Below are 22,254 nucleotides of genomic sequence, written 5' to 3'. Positions count from 1 at the left end.
TAGACCTTTACGATCTTCTTGCTTTCCAAAAAATTGCCATGCTGAAATGGTTAATAACCCAATATCCATTATGTTAGAGTGACTAAAAAGTCGAACAATGTCACAAATGATGACAGATGAATATCTCAATATGTGTCGTGCCCATTTTATTACTGGCCATTCCATTATATATGACCAAAAGATGCCTTAAAATGAGTTCTATTATAATGGCCTAAATCCACATAAAAGCATAAAAGTATGGAAACACTTTGTAAGACAGTGGAAAATGGATTTGCATATATGGTTTTGGATAAGATTATAAAAGGTATGCTTTCACTCATTTGTGTTGTGCCCATTGCAAAAGCAAACTCTCTTTATCTCCCTCTTTTCCTTCTCTTCTCTTGTTGCATCTCTCTTCTTCTTCTATTTGAGCTTCATTGGTTGCATCTATTCATTTCATCTTTTTCTTGCTTATGATTTTTAGTGAGTAAATAGAGAGTAGCTTCACAACTACACTACCTAAAACACTACAGCAACCATGGGTGTCCAAATTGGCTCCTTACTTCATCATCACGATGCGAGAGGATAGCTTAGTAGGGAGACATTTGAGACTTCCTAACGATGTACCCTGACACAACATAAGGAGTGCAATAAAGCAAAGACTAGATTTGACATGGTTTTTATTGATCTACATATGGTTACGAGTTGAGTGAGGTTTGATGTATTTTGGAGGAATCTTAGCTTTTTTTGTTGCTTAGTTGGTTTAGATTAGCTCCTAAATGAACCAAATAACAAATGGATTGTACTTAGATCAGGGATAGAAGCTTAATCGATTCCTTTACTACATCTTGTTAATTACAAAAAGTCAAAAACTAAACGATAGCAAAGCACACAAACCTATCATTTATTCACCCAACAAACAAGGCAAGCATTAAAAGAGAACATCAGATATGAAAACTCAATGCTTTACCCCACAGATAATGCCATAAGCCCCATATGGCAATGCCATCAAATAGCTTAATTTGCATATTGAAAAAAGCCTAGCAAATAAAATAACATTCAAATCCATGAACACCTCTATTACATTGCAAACAATTAAATCAACTAAATGGTCTTACCATGCAAACTAAAGTAATTAACATACTATTGTCTTTAAATGTATATACAATTAAAGTGCTTATCATATATGTGTTAGGCTAAATCCTTGCCAAGATAAGCCAATAATCAATGCTTTAACATTTGTTGATAAAATATAACATATATTAAGAAAAAGATACATTCCCATTATCCAAGATATGAAATCAGAGCACAACGAAAACGTAAAAGCGTAGACTAGCTCTCATTAATTAAATCCCATCCCTATTTTGCTTATTTCTTTTTAAACTCTAGATGCAAGATTCGAACTTACAACCTATGGATTAATAGTCCATTGCTCTACCAATTAAGCTAATCCGAAACGCCTGTATGGAAATTTATTTATTTTCTTTAGCCATATTAAATCATATGAGGATTAATGAGCTTAAGAATAACTAAAATGCCTAAATAGTGATATTAATTTTAAATTATATCTACAAAAATAGCACAAAAAAGGAACTATGATATTTTAGGTCAATTTGCCAAATAAACTTTCTAGTCGAAACAATAGACCCTTATGATCTAATATTGGCAAGAACTTCATAAATCCTCCTTCCCATGCAATTTTAATTGTTTGAGCATTAAAGAATTATTAAATCTTAAACTGTATAAAAATATATTAAACAACTCACACAAACAAAACTACCATATTTAAAATAACAAACATCGTGCAAGTGAAATGTCTTGTGTTGCCCTTATATCATTTCTGCTCTTTGCTCATCTCTAAATAGATGATAACTTCGCTATCTTTTAATTTTCTACTACCCTTAGACATTAGGCTATTTTCTTATGCATTTGGAGCGGCTTTGGAGGCTCAAACGATTCGGACCCGTAATGACTAAAAGGATATATTTTTGCATTTAGTTAAAAGTTTAACCTGGTCAGGTTAAAAAACTTATTTAAGCAAAGTCAATGGTTCTTCACTATATGATATGTCACAAGCCTTTAGTTGTCTTAGCTAAACCAATTAATTAAGGCAGTAAATCATTAAGTCCATCCGAATGCAAGGAAATATGCATTAGACTTTCGACGTTCTTCAGCAATTCTAAATGGCCCATTCCTTAATCTAGCTACCCATAAGTTAGGTACTAAGGCAAAGTAAATTGAAAATATATTGATGGTCACCCAGCTCTCGTCTTTCAGTCCAAATAACTATCCTTATCCCAACCCTTAGCTCATGGGCCTCCTTTAGGCCGCCAGAGAGTTGCAAATTGATTTCGAAAGTCTCCTTTGTGGAAGGCTTTATTGTCATTAAAATAAACATTCGCATAGGACAATTGGCTTCACTTGCCTTGTTTTTCACAGGCAACCTTAAAGCTCTCTGTTTGTTGGGCCAATTTTGTTTCTTTACAAAAAGAAAAATAGGCTGAAGTAAAAAATGTAATGAATATCGCAAGAAAACCCAAAAAGAAAATTCTATGCACAAAAGTAAGCCTTGTTTGCAAATAAGCTAGTTCATACAAGGCAAACCTTTGGTCCTGAGCTTTTTGTGCTTACACACATCATTTCATATGCATCTAGGGGACATTATAAAAGTAAATATTAATGCCATGAATATGAGTTTTTTAGGATTCGAATAGGGACTTGCTTTAAGCACCACACTCAAAACATACCAAATTGTTCAGATATGGAAGAGGCAAATGGAAGGGTTGTGAAAAAAGCTTAAATTGTAAGTCAAGGTAAGATTTTATTTTATTAAATAAAATCATATGGGCATCTAACAAGAACATATGGGATAAAAAACCATGAAAGATTAATGCTAAACATGAACCAAAATGAATGCCCTATAAAGCCATTTGTCAAGATATAACCCTTCCCGATCAGATAGTGCGACCTGTTCATAGCGCAAAACCAACTTCAGGTCACATCTATGCGTTTGTCTCCCATTCATCCAAACTCGGATGGCGGAATGCGCAAACTAGGTCTTCATGAAGGTGAAAGTCCTCCTACCTTTGAAAACAGGGTAACATGATTTTCATATGTTATCTACGAGAATGGCATCCAAAGGCATAAAGCTGGGCAATGAAGAGATTCGGAACCTGGCAAAAGTAGGGAGTTTTTGTCAAGAATCGCGTGGTGGGGGGACTTGCTCAAGATGCTGCACCGAACACACATAGAATGCACAAGGAGAAGCTCACTCAAGAGACAAGAAGAGAGATGGAGGCCAAAACGTTTTCTTGCTGGTTTCTTCTTCTTCTTCCACACACTTTACAATGCACACAAAGTATAGATAAGATACAACGTAAAGGAAAGTGGCCTACTAAGTCAAACAATGCATACTTTTAAGTATGGTCCAAGCTGTATATGAATTCTCTGCATTTCTGATATATTTCAACATATTATTGTCAATTACTGCAGACAGCCAATACATGACCTTTTTGTATTTTGCATTCCATTCCTTCCGTGCCTTTGTCTCTTCTACAGTTGGAGGATCACTCACTTCCGGCTCATTTTCTTCACCTGAAACAAACTTGTAGAGGCCATTTCCAATAAGGAAGTTCATGACATGGAACTTCCATGAAGGGTAGTTGTTCTTGTCGAGCTTCTCAATGATGGGGTTTCCACTGTTCTCTGCCATTATCACAAAACTAATACCAAACAGTAAGCAAATCTTCTGCAACCCTCGACCTGTAGTGCACAGCAATACACCAGACAGCCTTTTTCACTGTCTGCTCAATAATACATGCAATATACAATTGGTTTGCAGATAAACCTTGTGTTTATTCGTTGGTAAACATCTTTGAACTTACAGATCTGAAATCTGTAACCTGTGCACCTGTATACGACAGACACAACTAAAATTGCAGGGTATCTCGAACTGTTGTCCGCAACCTTGCGGCTCTAAAACGGGGCCTGAAATGACCTCGGATGGCCAAAATAGCAGTGGGACAGCCCTAAAGGGCTAATCTATAGAATACACAGCGCTCTTCGCACACACCAAATCTCACTACAATCTAAGATTTTTGCTTTGCCCTGCTTCTAGTGCCTCCACAGGCATTGTCCAAGAGAAAGAGTGAAAGAATGGGAGAGCTTCTTACTCGTGGCTTGCTTGCTCGAACCTTGCTTCTTCTCCTTCACTTCAGCCTTCGAAATCAGCCTCTCTCAGTGGTGTGGCTCTGATACCATGTCAAGAATCACATGGTGGGGGACTTGCTCAAGATGCTGCGCCGAACACACACAGAATGCACAAGGAGAAGCTCACTCAAGAGACAAGAAGAGAGATGGAGGCCAAAACGTTTTCTTGCTACTTTCTTCTTCTTCTTCCACACAGTTTACAATGTACACAAAGTATCGATAAGATACAACATAAAGAAAAGTAGCCTACTAAGTCAAACAATGCATAACCGACTACACTAGTCGACTGGTGCTATAACTATGCCAGCTGTAAATAGGTGTAACAACCTGAATATAATAATGAGTCAGTGGCCATGTGAGAGTCATAATGACCACCGACGTGCTAAGTGTAGATGTGTGGACCCATCTAACCAGGCGGTCCATCATTAATGTCCGCATGTGTTGAGCTTGTCATCTCAATAGTTTTTAATGTCAAGCAAGGGTGCGCTTAGTAATCATTAAACTTATTTCTGTTTTATGAACTCAGGTATTCCCATGCACAATGAATACTCAATTTCCATGTTACAACTCAAAGGCTAAACCAAGCTAAAACAGATAACAAGGAACCACAGCCCTAGCATATGAAGCATCGAGACAAGAAAACAAGACAATATTTTGGCTCCTGTGTTCATAACATGGAAAAGGGGTCAAGGAAAAGGGATTGTTTGTTTCTTTTCGTTTTTCAAACGCACCTCCAACGTAGAGCAGAAGCCTTACGGCCCGATTCAAAAGATATGGAGTTCTGGAATTGGAGAACCCTGTAGACTCTTGGGATTGCACCCAAAAAAGCTAATCATAGGGTGGACAGGAAAAGGAAGGGACAATATGTGAAAGCCCTAAAGTCATAATTAGGATATGCCAAAATGTTACTGCATCCAATTGAGAAAGAAGCCCTAGAACATGAAAATAAGGTACGCAAACAAGGAGAGACAAAGAACTGCTAATACCTTGCCTCTAGATCACAGAGAGCATGTGCTTTGTTACAAATAAAATATATAATCTAATTTGCCAACAAGTGCAAGTGGAATAAAAGATGTGGCTTTGTTAGAAGCCCATATGATTTTCAAACAAAACAAGAGCAAAGTCAAAACTTAATCATGCCAAGTCGATCTTGCTATGGTGCTATTAGGGCAACTTAATGATCAAAAGGGCAAAATAAGTAACCAATGGCCATGCCAATAGACTGACAAATGCTTTATAATGGACTAAAGATTAAAAAGTAGATGATTTTGTGGCTGGGAACAACAAGGATTTCGGCCTATTTAAAAATCACTTTTTGTTTAAACCATCTCCCATTCCTTGGCCAACATTAAACTTTATACGCAAGTCATATCGATGGATAGACGAAATCTCTCGAATAGGGACAAGGGCCAAAGCCTTTTTTAAGGGTCAAACTCCAAGCACAAAGTACACGATGTGCTTAGTGTTTCTTTATTTTATGGCCAATGGACAGTATGAGTGGAAATAGATTAACTTAACTTATGCTATTAACAAGTCAAAACCAATCAAATAACCTACAGGCGGCTAGACATCACCGTTTTTGAAAGAAAAAAGAAGAACATGCATTCAGTCATTTTTTCCTGGATGCATGAAACCAATATATGATGGGAAATTGTCATGAGCGGTTCCGAATTGGCGGTCAGACAAGAAATTGATTGGTCTACCATAACCGAAATAAAACTCTCAAAAAGATAAATAAGTTGCCAAGAAATAGTTCATTTACATGATTAAAAAATCGACATATTTTCACTAGTTGCTTTCGCTCCATATACCAGTTATTTCACATGTTTCACATAGTTTCCGTGAATTAGCTTCAAAAGATTCTTTAATAGGCATTAAAAAATCAAGTTGGAAACCACAACTTCCCTAGTCCTCATAGGTCTTACCCAATCATTTGCAACGATTCCAGTTTTTGCGCTATGGTAGCAAGAAACAAGCTTTATATCATTTTGTTTGATAGGTGACCCTTGTTAGGTCACCTTCCTTCATTGGAATTCACAATATTTTTCATGAGATTTGACGATTAGAAACATCTATGTTTCTTTTGTTTATAAAGGGCTTCCTTCACGTGTAGTAAAGATATGTTCTAGAGTTTAGTATTTTTTCTGAATAAACTTTCAATGTGCTAGTGCATATGGCCAGAGAACCTTTAATTCAAAACAAATGGGACCAAAATGGGAATTGGCATGTTAACATGCATTAACAAACATGCTTTCATCTTTCAAATCAGTCTCATTACGGGGTTGATGAGCTCATAGCCACAAAAGAGGTTCCTTAGGAACAAAGTTCTAGAGCACAAAATAAAGTTGTGGGATCCTTGCTAGTTGTACCTTGAACCCTTATGACAAGGGGACAGGTTAGTTTTCGATCCCAGAAGATACTGAAATCGAATCCCTCATGCCTGCCAAAAGCACTTCTCTTTCCACTGAAAGGGCAGAAAATAAGACTAAAACAAATCCCACATCCCTTCATCTATTCCATTAGATGGGGTACTCGATTGTAAAAGAAAAAAAGCCCCTACAACTTCCACAGTATGTCCATTCCTGTTTAAAAAAGCTCATTGGTTCCACTGTTATGAGCCAATTATTAAAGAAGTGTCCGCACACTTATGAGGCAAATGGCTTAATGGCATGCATATGCCTAATCATAGGCCCTCAATAGAGTTACAACTCTTTAGTTCACCCCTAGCCACAAATCATCCCTGTATTTTGCCACATACATAGGTTTAGTCCTCCTTTGTCTCCTTGTGCTTGCACCTAATGTCTTAAGTCATTGTTTCCATTGACTCGCTGACCCATTATGCAAAAGGTACGCCATTAAAGTCATAATTATGCTAAGCAAAATTTGACAACACTAAGCTCTGCTCACAAGTTCTATCGAATCCTAGTAACTTCACTAAAAAAATCTATCATACCTTCCTAGCCTCACGTATGCGTTCTATTGAACACTAGTGGTGTCATTAGAGAAAGCTATCATGCTCTCTTAGCCTCTCTCCTTTGACTGATGGTTTGCATCGAATTTTAAGTTTTCTATTGCACTCCCAGTATATGACGGCGGGGTCTTTTCACCTTTCCCTCACAGTACTTATAGTACACTATCGGTCATTGAGGAATACTTAGGTCACGGGGGGTCCCCCTTTATTGCATATAAAGCAATCATCATTTAAATACAGTATGTGTGTTTTATCATAGTAATTAGACTTGCTAATAGAAATCTATGGGGCTATCACCCTCTTTGGCTAGATCTTCAAATCCTTTCGAAATCCTAGTAGGCAAGCGCTTACACTTCCTTTTTCGCAAGTCTTCCCCTTTTCTTTTAGGGGTTTGAGAAAATAGTTTTTTCCCTTTTCTTTGCCTATCACTCGCCGCTACTAATGGAGTCTCGGTTGATTTCCTTTCCTTTAGCTGTAATGATGTTTTGCTAAGTTATTTCGATTCAAAACGAAGCTATAGCATACGACATGCCTAGTGGGATCAAATACGGTTTCTTGAACAGAGATCCATGGATTCTAAACAATATCTCCCCATGGCCTTTCGCTGTTGAAAGCGTCCTTCCTTCTCAATGCCCAGGCATCCATTCAATGCATTTTTTTTAATACAGTATGAATGAACCTATTGAACACCTTATACTATAGGCGTATCATCTTTGCTTATGTCACACTTAGACTATGATTGCATTTGCATGAGTAAAAAAAATACGCATGAATCCCAAAGGCTTCGATTGGCGAGAAGCTTAAAGTTTATTCTTGCCTAAAAGGAAATGCCCTAGTGGCTCTGAAGACTTATCAAAGCGCCACTATGTGGATTCTACTTAATGTCTTTAAGGCCTTTCACCTGAAGAAAATTCATTATTATACGAGAATGTTTGTAAAAGCTAAGCTCGCCGCAGGAGATTCGATTGATCATGCACTCGTTGGGATTTGACTATTGATCAGTTATGCCAAGGCATTTATGACACGACCCAAGTCACTTACTGGTATTTGAGCATAGAAGGGGCATAATTGGCATAGTCTTTAGGATCTAGCCGATGCTGCTCCATGAAGCAAGAGTTGATGCGAAGACTCAGACAGAAGGTCGGGGACCAATCAAATCAGGTGTTCTCAAATGTCAATACATCACTTGGTTGAGTACTCAGACTCCAACCCTCAATCTGCATGGAGACGTGCTCTCGGGGACCATACGTGGAATGTCGCTGTACTGCAATAGATTTTGTGAAAAACCAGCTATATCTGCCTTTTCAAGCCGCTCAATCTTTTGATCGAGATTAGACTATATGTTTTCCCATTCCCAATGTAATTTTTAAGTTAGATCACAAATGCAATAAAGATATCCCCATTACCGTTATATTAGAAGCAAAATGTAGTAATAAACTTATTTTAAATACGTAATCCATCTATTGGCTGATTTAGATGTGCAGGTGGAAGGTCCAGTTGTCATTTATTGTGACAACATGAGCAGTATACAGTTGGCTAGGAACCCTGTGTTCCATTCTAGGACAAAATATATTGAGGTATACTACCACTTTGTGAGAGAGAAGGTACTAGCAGGTGAGATTGACTTGGTGTATGTCAGCACACAGGATCATATAGCTGACATCTTCATGAAGGCATGACCTCTCGCGGCGGGTTCGGTCCACCTTCCCGACACAGTTAACAACCCCCTTGGTTAGGATCAGGCAGGCAGTCGGGGGTAACTGAAGCTGTCTCTCCCTCCAGGCCTTCAACCTGAAGCATTACATATCCATTTATCATTTAATTCATTGATCAAACAAAACAAAACCATAGGAAAGAGAGGTGCAAAAAATGAACATCGAGGAACACAAACGAGCGCCGTCTTTAGATGCGAAAATTCAAAAATACAAGATTTTGCAATTTCCAAGAGAATAAGACTGAATAGGTAACACTTAACATCCATTAAAGATTGAAGATATTTAATACCCGACCTCTTAAATGAATCATATATTCTCTCATTAATCATGTCCAAGTAGTCAAATTTCAAGGGGTTTTTTTTTCTAAACCTCCTCTAATTAGCAACTTAATCATGTTCTTACAAGTGCCGTTTTAAAACATTTTTGGCCCTAATGCAATAGCGTTAGAGTGCAGTATTTGATTGTTTATTAGGCATTTCCTTGACCGAAAAAGTGGCCATTGGTTCACAATACGAATATTGTTCTAGGGATGTCGCTAATAGTTTCTGCTAGACAGAAGTATTGTTTTGAATGGACTGGCTCAGTAGCAACTCCTGGTGCTATAACCATGGGAACGATGATTCGGTACTCATTGATGTGATTGAGCTGCCAAGGTTGTCTTTCATAACAATAGCAAGTTCGTAACTGATAGGTGCAAATAGGGTTGTGTTTATACAAGTTCGACAAAAAAGGAAAAACAATGAATCCTTTGGTTTTCGGTAGATGGAAAATCTACATGAGTGATACAAGAATTCTTGTACAATAACAATCAATTAATAAGAACCTATTCTTTTGGCCAATCCAAACAGGTTGCACCATAGCAATCTTTGTTGTAAAAAAAAATCGCTCTAAACCCATCAATTGAACTCACCATGGCCCCAGTACCTCTCTGCTTTAGTATAGTTGCATTTTTTGTTTTTTAAGTAAGTTAAGAAATCTCCGGTACTCTAATAAGAAGTGAGACACCCAATGTCATTTTGACCTCGATGTGTGAAAAGTGCCTTTTTCTACCATATGTACTAGAAATTATGGGGAGACGTGGTTGGATAGTCCAGATTGTTTTCACATAACACTGTGATCACATCACATTGATGACCGTAAATCGCTGCTATGAGGCTGAATTGTCTTAATGAAAGTGATGAGGTTTTTGACTTTGATATCCCCTGTTTTTCAATTTGCATTCCATGGAATCAGCAAGCAGAGTCATCAATTGAAATGGCAAAAATATTTTCATGTTAAGTTGAAAAACTCCATTGTTGGCCAGCACTTCAAGCACTGCCAAAAAGAACATAACATGGTAAGACTATAACTACAATAAGAAGTATTTTCAAAAGTAGTGGCTTTGGTTTGTTGGGGTCTCGGTCCTTATCTTCTGACCAGTTAACTCAGTATCCGGAATGTAAGATGATTCACCTTGCCTAACTTACCTATTACATTTTGCTTCTAATACATGTGGCAGCAAAAGCTAGACAATGTTTAGAACGATAAGTTTATTACTACATTTTGCTTCTAATATAACCGTAATGCGGTAACAAAAGCTAGACAATTTCCTTCTCTGTGATATTGTTGTCATGTTTAGGGCTCCCTACCAAAATGTTTACCAATATCTCTTCTAGCAATACAAGCACAGCCCGCCATGCAAGTATAAACTTACGAGTACTATTATTTAGCAAGCTCTTCATTTGGAGCTTTTTAGGTGCTTCTTGAAGCTTTTTGGGTCATCACTTGGATTTTTTTGGTTATTTTATGGAGCTTTTTGTTTGATTATGTTATCGCTTTGAGTTTAATTATTTTGTAATTGCAAATTAATTAGATCAATTATGTTAGGATGTGGAATTGCAAACTAATCATAAACTCTTGAATGCTTTGATCTCCAACAAAAAATAGGTATGCAACTACTTCTAAAGCATTAAATTTTTAGCATCATTTTATAATTTTATAAAGTAATCCCAATTTAAGTGAGATCCAAAATCCATAGAGTCATACATTATTCCCAAGAATCATCAAGCCTCGTGGCATGCACTACCAATACAAGGTATCATATTAAAAATAATACAACTACAAATCATGTGAAATCATCATCATCACTAGGGTGCAATCCGCATGCCACATCATCATCACTAGGGTGAACAAATGGCGGTTCGCATGCCACATCAACCAAGCACTGGTTGTAGAGGCTAAAATCACCCTCAAGGCACATGCAAAAACGATGCATCTCTGTGCATGCTCTACCAAGGCCGCCACAACCTGAAAAAATATCCAGCACATAGTCGAGATCCTTTGTGAATGTAGCAAGGAGCCACCTACAAAAGAAACCATTTTAACATCCATAACAAAAGCATGATGTATCTCAATGCAAAGTATCAACCAGTCTAAGAGTGTATAATGCACCTATAAAAAGCTAGTGATCTTTTTGCACCCCCTTAAAGCTCTACACCATCCACATAAGTGTGCTCAAATAATGTTCCTTGGAGGTCTATCTCTAAGAGGAAGCTACGAGAGGCAAGAAACCTGTATGGGCTAACCCTCTCGCCAGCCTCTCTATCATATGAAGGGACACACATCCCTCGATAAAATAAGCCAATAGTAAGGTCCATGACCTGGCAATACACAATCATCTTGTTGCCTATTTAAACTTTTATTTTAAAAGTTACAGGTTTGTCTTCAACACACTTACCTCCTCTCGAGTATTACGGTGTCTATATCCACCCTCACACATGAGAGTCCATGTGCGATGGGGCTTCAATCCAATGGCACGAGCTCCTCTAAGAACTTTTCCAAAGTGTTGTGCAAGTCCCAAAGTCACTAAGAACCCCTCATCTGCCAAGAATTTATGGGCTAGGTCCATGACACCTTTGACAAGTGCACTAGAAAATGTATTCCATTCGGGAATCCCTTTCAAATGCAAAGATATATAAGACCATGCAATATCACATGAGTTTATAAACTAAACTAATACAAGCACATATACCTTCTTCCTCAAGGCCAACAACAAGCAAAGATGTAGGAAAATCCGCAAACAACAACTTAGCAACCTCATATGATGGGACACCATCACGATGGTAAGAGTTGATGGTATTTCCCTCCATGAAGCGTTGAATGCTAAAGTTGAAAACATAATAACAAAGCATAAGCAACCATTACAATAGATATGTATATAGAGGATGGTAAAAAATATACCCATCTAATGCAAAATCGTCGATCGATGTCACGTCTACCAACAAAGCATCTATGATAGTTTGGTATTGAAATCCTATCATCAAAATAAAGTTTACTTACAAATGTTTATGTTGGCTAAATGTTAAGCATAGAATGTAAAGCTAGAAATCTACATACCTGTCTTGCATATAGCTGGACGTCTACAAGACTCTATATAGGCTCTGATGACTAAGTCATGAATGACATACCCCGAGAAGGTGTAGTATGTTGCAAAGATCCCTCAAAGTGACCCTTACTTTTTGCCATTTCTTTCCAAATGCTATGAATGTCTAAACCATATTTTTTGCCTAAATTGTAAAGAAAAATAGGAAAGAAAGCAAATTATTTAGTGTTTAATGTTTAAAATTTATATTATCTTAATAGAAAAAATATATTTTTGACATGACTCCAATAATCCAAAAAATGATACTTGATTCACCTTCTATTTCTTCATCTAATGAAATAACTTTGTCTTTGTGTTCAGACCTTCACTTCGTTGTACCAACCTCATTTGATTCACTTATATTACCTAGGCAATGTACAACCAATAAAATAATACTTTAATAAATTGACTTGTCAAATGAAAATCCTAAACTCTATTATTCATGCAAATTGGCTTACCCTTGCTATGCTCCATCATATCATCTATCATGGGGATATCCTTTTGTTTTCTTATGGACTTTTTCTTCACTTTAGTATCAAGAATTGCATCACTAATGGTACCTAAGTAGTGTGAAGTCAACAAAATACAATATTATATTCATGCAAATTAGAAACAAGGCTACTTGGATCAAACTAAAACTTTGCACTCCATCCATATACCCTTTGCCATGCTACCACCACAAGTCGCCTTTATCCCCACAACATGAGGAGGGACCATCCACGTCTATTGTATTGGACATTTCTAATTTGCAAAAACAACAAAGTTAAGAAAACACACGTCTAAAAAGTTATGATAACTTTCATGTTAAACAAATACATTTTTAGAAAGCACCATTTCCTTCATCCTCTTCTTTGTGCATAGAAATTACTCTATTTTGTTCCAGGAACCCTGCATATAAGGCAAATATTACTAAAACAAATAGCTAAGAGCAAGAGTTACCACATATTTACTATGTTTGGCTCTCAAAGTACTTACTCTCTCTTAATTCAATCTCTTGCCGTGGAATGTCATCCAATGGATAGTCTATCCACCATGGACAAACACGCATTTCCCATTCCGACAGACCTCTCTCAACCAGTGATTTTGAGAACATACAATTTTCACATCTCAAGTCCATCCACTCCTCCACTAGAGGAGGGAGGCTTTCTTTGTAGACTACGCAACCATCTTTTCCAAAAACATAAGAACAAACAACAAAAGCACTCTTAAGTTAGAATACATTTGTACATATGCTATTTAAAAAATATGATTTCTTTATATTAGAAATACCTATACACCACCCTCTTGCTTGATTGTGTGACCTCTGGAACCTTCTCAGAGTCTCCAACATTCTTCATCTCACCAAACATATTTGCAAATGCTTTTAAAATATGTAAACTTCTTTGGCCTTTAAAAAAAGCATCAAAGCCTCCTGGAATCTCAGTTCCATCAACTTGTAAGCTCCTGATCAATAAGAAGCATTCTCCAATCATATGAAACCAATACACCTCTTGCTTCATGTAGCTGCGAAATCTCCTTACATCCGCAAAGTGTGACATAGTGGAGTCCTTTGCCTTTGTGACTATCATGAGACGTAAAATCTCCCTTTTCCTAATATATTGTTTATTGAACAAAAAATAACTTTAATATTGTTGAACCAAATTAAGTTCAATTCCAAAAAATAAGAGAACATTAGTCCATGAGGAAAACATACCTCTCCGTACCAATATTAGCACTACAAATGGCATACAATTTGTCCTTGGTAATAGCCATCATGTTCTTTTCATCCCAATTCAATACAAACAAAATAGAAAAGAAATCCTCTCCATGCGCAGGATTAGCTATTCCAAGATACTTGTATCCTTTGTCCCTTAATTTATCTTGCTTTTTGTTTATGAATTGTTTTCTTTTCGCCTCATAATTTGCCTTTGGCAATGCAAGCTCTTTGAGGCGGGTCTCCTCTTTGAGTATGGCAGAGTTATAGTCATCCTAAACAAAAAACCAATACACTCTTCTTAATTATGGTTAAATTCAAGATACCTCAATTTGTTATGTTGAAAACTAAAATACTATACCAAATTTTTTACCTTCCACACCAAAAGCGATATTAGCAAACATGGGTTCTTGTACCATGGATCATTGCCATGGTTACTTTTGCCTTCAATTTCATACTCTATTTCAGCCCACCGTCGTTGAGAAGGGCTCATCCTTTCCAAAATGTTTTGTTTATCGGCGATGCCAAACTTTTGGAACATGAAAATTTCATGGCCTAGGTTGGGTTTTACATGTGCTCTTGTTACACTACAACATTGAAAATTATCTTTAAATTTTAAGATTCACACATAAATTAAACCTATTCACATAACTAATAAATAAAGCCTATTGGCATTCACACGTAAATGAAACCTATTGGTATAAATAAAATCTCTTGAAATTCACACATAAATTATTTTTATATTTTGAGACTTACACATAAATAAAAACTATTGGCATTCACACATAATTGATAATCTATTAACCCATTCGAAAAAGTTAATAATGATAGGTATACTTATGCATTTGATGTATCCAATGCTAACAATAGTTCTCATTCTTTCTTCTTCTCCACTTGAATGAATTGACATAGAACTCTAACATGTCGTGAAATATCTTCACTATAAACTACATACATCAAAGAATAAAATAAATAATTAGTCAAAGAATGAAGTGTCATCACAATAAACAAGAGAAAACAAGACAATGCATAGTTACCTTCCTTTATCCTCTTCATCCATGTCTTCAATCTATGATTACCGTCCCATACCAAAAACTTGTGCCCTCTTAAATCAACCCACTCATCAGCCAATTCATCTTCAAACCTTTGGTTAACTTCTCTCCAAAGGGGACCCCACTCTTCCAAATTTTGGGGAGATACATCCATTAGCTCACCAGTGGGCCTTCTCAAAGAAACCAAAAATTTGCCCATTGTTTCCATATATGAAGCATTATCGAAAGATGAAATCAACCATGTAGTAGAACTAGATGCGAGCCTTATAGCCTCATAGGGTACAAGTCTACACAAAGGGATAAGAGGAGGAGAAGTAGACCTCCTTACAAAAAATGAGGTCAACACATCTAACATAAGCCCAAACTTGACATTCTCTCCAATGTGTCTATCATGCTCACTCACCTCATTCTTTTCTTCATTAGCAACATCCTCATTCACCTCTTCATTTTCCTCATGTACAGTTTGCAAATCGAAAGACCTCCCTTGTGTTGTTTCACCACACTCTGTAGTGGTAGTGTGGGTGCTCATAGGATGAGTATGAATATCATTGCTTACTTCATCCATGCTATCCTCAAGTGCTTCATCATCAATGAAATGACATTTTTTCCTTGGTTTTACAGCCTTGTTATTTGGAGATTCAGAGAATGCATGGGAGGATGCTTCTTGATTGATACTTACTAGTCTATTGCATAGACTAGATCTTAACCTTGTAATTGGAGTATCTATAAAAAGAATTTGAAAACAGAATATACCATTTATATGGAATATTAAAAGAGTTGCTTAACCATTAAGAATAGAATATGAAAATGTAAAAGAGTGATTGAATGGCTTACCTGGATGACCCCTTTTTCTTTGACCTCTCCTATCATAAATGATTTTTCATTAATTAATCTCTACCAAAATATGACCCTTTAACGCAAACAACATAATTTTATACCATTTATAATTTGGTTTTAATAAATGTATTAAATTTTGCTAATCATTTGAACCTCCTTATAACAATTTCATCCCCACACCCCCAAAGAGGGGATACTCCCAACCCCTTGTTCATGTCTGTGTTGACACAGACAATGCTGAGTGTTTGACAATTCCTAATCCATAAAACTCAAATCATGTCACATTTATTTCTTTAGAACGATTTTTTTATGATTTAAAAATGTTTTAATTTTTTATGCCTTGGACTTGCGCGGTCTACACCGACTCTATATGGAGGGGGGGTGTAGGGGAGGTATCAGCCCCCCCTACTACTATCGTCGGGGGGTGGTAGTATGTAGCTTGGCGTAGTAGTTTATGGAGGAGAGGCTGAGAGGGGAGTGGCAGAGATAGAGAATGCCACAACCAAGAACTGCCCAAACTGCACCAACAATTCCCTGTGAACAGACAACTCGGAGGTGTTGAGGGTTCCCCCTCCCCGCCTTTTCCCCCTTCTCCTCCTCCCTCCAAAGGTGCTGCACCCAATCCCGGATAGTTGTCTACGTTGACGCAGACAACCCCGGGTGTCCCAAAGGTCTCCTCCCCTCCCATTTTTTCAGTTTGCTGTCTCCTTCTCTACCTCCCCTTTCCTTCTCTCCCCTCCCATTTTTGTTCTCTCATTGTCTACCTCCTCTTCCATTTTTTTAGCCATGGAGAAAAATGAAACTTGAAATATAGATTTCAGTCATGGGGATGTAGTATGGAGCTTACCCGGTGAGTTTAATGGAGAATGTTGGTCTTGTTTGAGCTTGTTGTAGTGGCTGCTCTCCTTCTTGCTTCTTCTTTCCGCCTTCCAACTTGTAATGGAAGAGAAGAAGAGGGAAACAAAAGAGAAATAAGAAGAAGAATAATAAAAAGATGAAGAAGAAGGGGGAGGAGGAAGAGGAGGAGGAAGTAATAAAATGTAAGACAAAAAAGAAGATATGTTTAAAACTATTACACACAACTTTCAATGTAAGAGGTAGGTGCATTTTGAACGTCCATCATGAGAGAATGTTTCTCTCAAACACCGAAAACTTATTTACTAAAATATGTAAATGATGACGGCACTTGACATTTGACAAAATAAAACGTGCTAACAAAAAATCTGTGCTACATCATGACCTCGAAAACAATTTATAAATACTTGCTAAATTTATTTTCGAAAAGATGTGATTTTTTTAAAAAATATTTTAACTAATTGTTATGATTTTTCAATATGTAGCCTTTTGTAATGATTTGGTTCATTAATAGATTGATTTGCAACTTCAACTGTCACTAAGAACTTGCCCATGGAGTAAGAGCTTATTTAATCCATATTTGGTGGGGGTAACGAACTATTATTTCTAGGTTTAAAGAAATTGATAAACAATAGGCATGCTATTAGATATAATATTTCGCATTCGCAGCTCCAGTGTTTACTGAGTTTCAAACCGGATTTTGTGAGAGACGATGGCAGAAGTTACTCTTCAATGGTCAATCAGCTCCCAATCACTAGAACGTATTGTGCCCCTGAGGGATGGAAAGATTCTTGTGAGCTCTTTTTTTCTTCAATCACTTCTACCCCCTGACCGGAAGCTGGTAGGCTTGCATGCTAGTTTCCAACTTGACGCTTACAGTGGAGAGATCGCAGTTCATGGCCAGCCGGATATCAATGGTGCATAGCAATTTTTGCTCGATTCTTCTCTTTCATGTCAGTATAAAATTGTACATTGTGATACCACTTTCACAATGGACCACGGTGAAGGACTATACATTGTAGAAAATAACAAACAAGCTCATTCACTTTCGAGACCTGTGGTAGATATTTCATCTGATTCCTTCGCAGAGACGTCATCTCAAACTTCTTCGCCACTTATAACAAATGCTTTTTATGCACCCGTATCAACTCCAGTTATTGACTTAGAGTTGGATGATGGACTTGATAGTTCTCATTCATTTTCACCAATAAAGAAAGAGATTTTACCTTGGATTGCAAACAGCCCCAGAGGAAAGAAGTTGAAGGCTTTATTGCAGATGAGTGAAGGCCCTTTTTTTGTTAGTGAGATTCCAAGATAGTACAATGGTTTTGTTGCTTTCGTTCTTCTGCCTACATATGGCACATCTTCAAACATGGATGGGATGCAGCAATAGTATGATGGTCATGTCTGGACAAGACCCCAACCAACTAATATCTTCCCTGATGCTACTTCAAGAATTAGCCATTGCCTTGGAGATTTGCAATGTCATCGAGTCAATTGTCCTTACTATGAGAGCAACAATCAACATAATAAAATGTATTTTCATGGTTATCTCAATAGCACAGTGAGCAAGGGGCTACTTGCAAGCCAAGAAAAGCATTCCATCACTTGTCACTATTGTAGTAAAGTTGTCACTTGTTATGTAACTTGTAATTGCAAAGTTTATTATATTTTTCCAAAGGGCACAAGCATGGAGAGATTGATGCTTCATGTAGGCACTCACACACACAATGTGCAACTAGGGACTTCAATGGCTGCAATAAAAAAAATTAGATCTTTAGTTCACTCGGTTTTGCAAGTGAATCGACATTGTGGTGCTAGGAAGATTCAAATGATTGTAGTAAAACAAATTATCATTGAATCTTTGACAACTAATGGTTCAAAGGTGGAGGGAGAACAAGAGCTTACAAAATTTTTGGAGGAGTTGATGCCATTAGTTCAAAATTAGAGGTTAGTTTTGGTTATTCAAGTCTGCAAACTATGGTTTGTAGCATTGCTATTGGTTTAACAAACTTCCTTTTGTTGAGGTTACAGGTTCAATAGTATCGTGACATGCCAGAAAAAAAGGAAACGTGTATCGTTGGAGATGGCTTTGATAACATTTTGGAGTTGAAAAAAAGATGCATGTTTCCTTTTTTTCATGGCAGTAGATTTCAAGGGCAAGGAGGGGTGCGTGAAAAAATTTACATTTTCAAGATGTCTACTAAAGGACATGGCTCTGGAGTGGAATTGGTAAATCGAATGCGACGCTCAGGAAATGGAGACCTTTGCAAGTTTTGGGTTCACTTTGACTTTACACATAGAATAGATGACTGGGCAACAATGTCTTGTTCTGTGTATGATCCATGGTTCGTTCGGGAACCTTACTTGTTATCAATTTTCATTGACATATTTTAATTGCTAATCACTACATTTTTTATTATAGCTTGAAGGGGATCATGGTGATTGCTATTTGTGATAAAGAAAGAGGATACAGAAACACAAATTCTCTTTTGGAGATGCCTTAATAATGTGATGCTCGAGTGTGGACACCCTCCTACAGACTTTGCAAGTTTTATTTCGGATGAAGCAGGTGCAAATTGGATGGCGATCCGCACTATTTTCAATGGGGGACTTGAGAATGTATTGGAAGGAAGAGAGCGATCATGTTTGTTTCACTGGGAACAAAGCTTACAAAATCACACAACAAAATATGTGCCTTCAAAACTTCGGAAGCATCACTTGAATTTATGTGAGAGGTGGCACTTTTCAAAATCCATTGAAGAGGGCAAGAGGGATGCCACAACTATACAAAATTGGTGGCAGCAAGTAGGACTACGTCGAGATAGTGCAGTAGCATTGAAGAGATGGATCAAATGGTGGGAGAATAGGATAGACCATTGGGGTAGTACTACACATGTAAATGTTTTTATTTGTTTCTATTTGTTACATGCACATGTACTAATATCATTGGGGTGGGAATACCCAAGTACGAGAACAAAATAGACATGTAAGAGGAATTGTTGAATTTTTTTTTTGGGTTGTAGTCTTCCTTGAGTCCTTGGGAGAGGGCTTGTATTCCCAACACAAATCTTTCTGAGAGAGTGCATGCAAGTTGGTTGGCAGGGGAGGATGGAAAGAAGAAAATTGGTTTATATGATGCATGCGTCACTGACTTGATCAACTCATATATTCAATGTTCAAGGAAACTGGCCTTCACAACTAGAAGATACTCTGGAAGTGGTCCCAACATGGATGCTCTTATTAATAGGGTGGTTGCAAGAAACACCCCTTCACTTGTGTTCATAGCTTGAACAGTTCAAGGAACAGTTCTTGGCACCCCCATGTATGGAGAGCCTTTCATTTCTAGGAACAAAGAAACAGTTCAAAGGAAAAGAAGAGCTCTAGATGGTTATAGCTCTCATAAACCTGGCTATGCAATGGAGTCAAGGGATAGAAAACAAAAAGGATGACCACGCAAGATAAATTTTCAAAATAGAAATGACCAAGCTACAGAAGTAGGCTTGGACCATGAGGTGCATGCAGTGCCAATTGAAATGGATCTCCCAACTAATATTGTCTCAGAGGAGGAAATGCGTAGAAGTTTGTGGGCCATTTGAAGAATGTCCATTCATTGCAAACGAATTTTTTTTGGTATCATAAATAGAAAGAAGTGTTGCAATGTGATAGAAAGTAGATCTCTTGGGTTACTATGCCCTTCATTTTGGTCAGAGAGGGAATTTCAAGGTAAGCCTATTGCACAATGATTCTGGTTTTGCAGTCATGATGTGGAGCATACATGGGATGTTGATAAACAAGTTAAGCATGTGCCCTTGCGACCAAGGATTTGGTTTATTGACAAGGGCACCAATGCTTCTGCAGAGGAGATTTCAATTCTTATAAAAGGAGGTTTTGCATTCAAGCATGATGGCATTCCACTTACCCCCAAAAATACTACAACCCATGGGACATGACCACTTACCTCTTCAAGTGGCAAGCAAAGCAAAAAAATGGAGACATGGTATTTCTAAGGATGCAGAAAGAAAAATTGCATTGACTGAGACATTGGATGTAGTTTTCATGGATTAGAAAGTAGTGGTGAAAAATGAGAAAGTTATATTTTATGTTATGTCAGAGCATTTATATGAGGTGCATGTCAATCGGAGCTCTTTTGCACATGTCCTGACTTTCAAAAGAGAGAGTTAGGAAGTAAACCCTTCCTTGCGTGCAAGCACATGTATTATGTCTACATTCGTGTGCTTAGGATGGACAAAAATCAACATATGATGATGCATCAACCTTCCCTTAAGCAAACTGATTTAAATTTTATGCTTGCCCTTCCTCGACACATAAAATGCAAATCAAAGACTTGAGAGTTTTATTTTGGCTATTGTTCAATGAGATGGTAACCATGCACTAGTGAATGGAAGATTTAAAGGGCATATGAAGAAGTGGAGGTGGACGCTCATTTTGGATACATGATGTGAAGGGACCACATATTTGGTATTTTTCTTTTTGAGCATAATGAGAACTCTAGTAAAAGTAGGCATTATTAATCATGGACCAGTTGTCCATTTGTTAATGTGATTGGACGAGGATCTAAAAGTGGAATTATTGATCATGCTTTTTTGATTCATTGAGGGGGCCATCTATTTATAGGTTAGGGATCTCTTTATAAACTATGCTTATTTAGTATGCAAAGTAATTTCATTTTTCCTGATTTTGATGCTCCAACTTCATTTTTGTTTGAGCCAAAAAATTTTCAAGGTAATCTAGATCTTGCTCCTCTGCTTCTATTATGAAAAGTATGCAAGTTTATTGTTTGCCTTTTGCTATGAAGAATACATCCATAAAGCTTGATATTCACTGAGGGGGCTACCTATCTGTAGGTGATGGATCTCATTATAAATTATGCTTATTTTTTGTACAATTTTTTTTTTTCTTAGTTTTGATGCTCCAAGTTCATTTTTGTTAGTTGTGACCATTTTTTTCTCAAGGCAATCGCGATTTTGTTCCATAAAGCTTGTTGATCACTTTGTTTTGATTCCCCTTAGAGGGTTGTCTATATCCCTTCTAGATATGTTAGAGTTAAAGCTCCCTACAACCATTGCATATAGGAGAAGATTTGGAGCGATTAGTGAAGAAGATCAGGAAGATATTGACCTTTGTTGCTGCCAAGTCCACATATCGATATTATATAATAGTTATATATAAGTGGCTTTCATAATTTTCCTAAATAGTTGCAAGAGAAATAATTATATTTTCCTATATTGAGTTCTTTTTGTGTTTTGTTTAGATTGACTCATTATTTTAGAGATTAGTTTGATTGATAAGGGTACTTTTTGAGATGTGTGATAGCATCCCAATTTTGTTCATTTTCCTCTCTTCGGTATATTTTGAGAGTTTGAAAAACATGGTTCCTTGAATAGCTTGTTTAATACAAAATTTCAATATGGGTAACAAGATTATCCCTCATAAAGTTACAAATTTTGTGAAAAAACTCCAAGTTTTGGCAAATACATTGAAAAACTCCAAGTTTTGGAAAATTTTGTGAAAAAACTCCA

At 37.1% G+C, this 22,254-nt stretch overlaps 1 non-coding gene across 1 annotated transcript; it reads right to left on the bottom strand.

The window, feature by feature from the left end:
- Positions 1–1,362: 1,362 nt before the first annotated feature.
- Positions 1,363–1,434, bottom strand: TRNAN-AUU (transfer RNA asparagine (anticodon AUU)). Its single transcript has one exon. It is a non-coding gene; the product is annotated as a tRNA-Asn (tRNA).
- Between the last annotated feature and the right edge of the window lie 20,820 nt (positions 1,435–22,254).

Source organism: Lygodium microphyllum, chromosome 5 (genome assembly GCF_053477565.2).
Source record: "Lygodium microphyllum isolate KBCC chromosome 5, Lygodium_microphyllum_v1.1.10, whole genome shotgun sequence".
Lineage (NCBI taxonomy): Eukaryota > Viridiplantae > Streptophyta > Polypodiopsida > Schizaeales > Lygodiaceae > Lygodium > Lygodium microphyllum.
The sequence above is the reverse complement of the archived record's forward strand: the minus strand, read 5'-3'. Positions and strand labels throughout refer to the sequence as shown.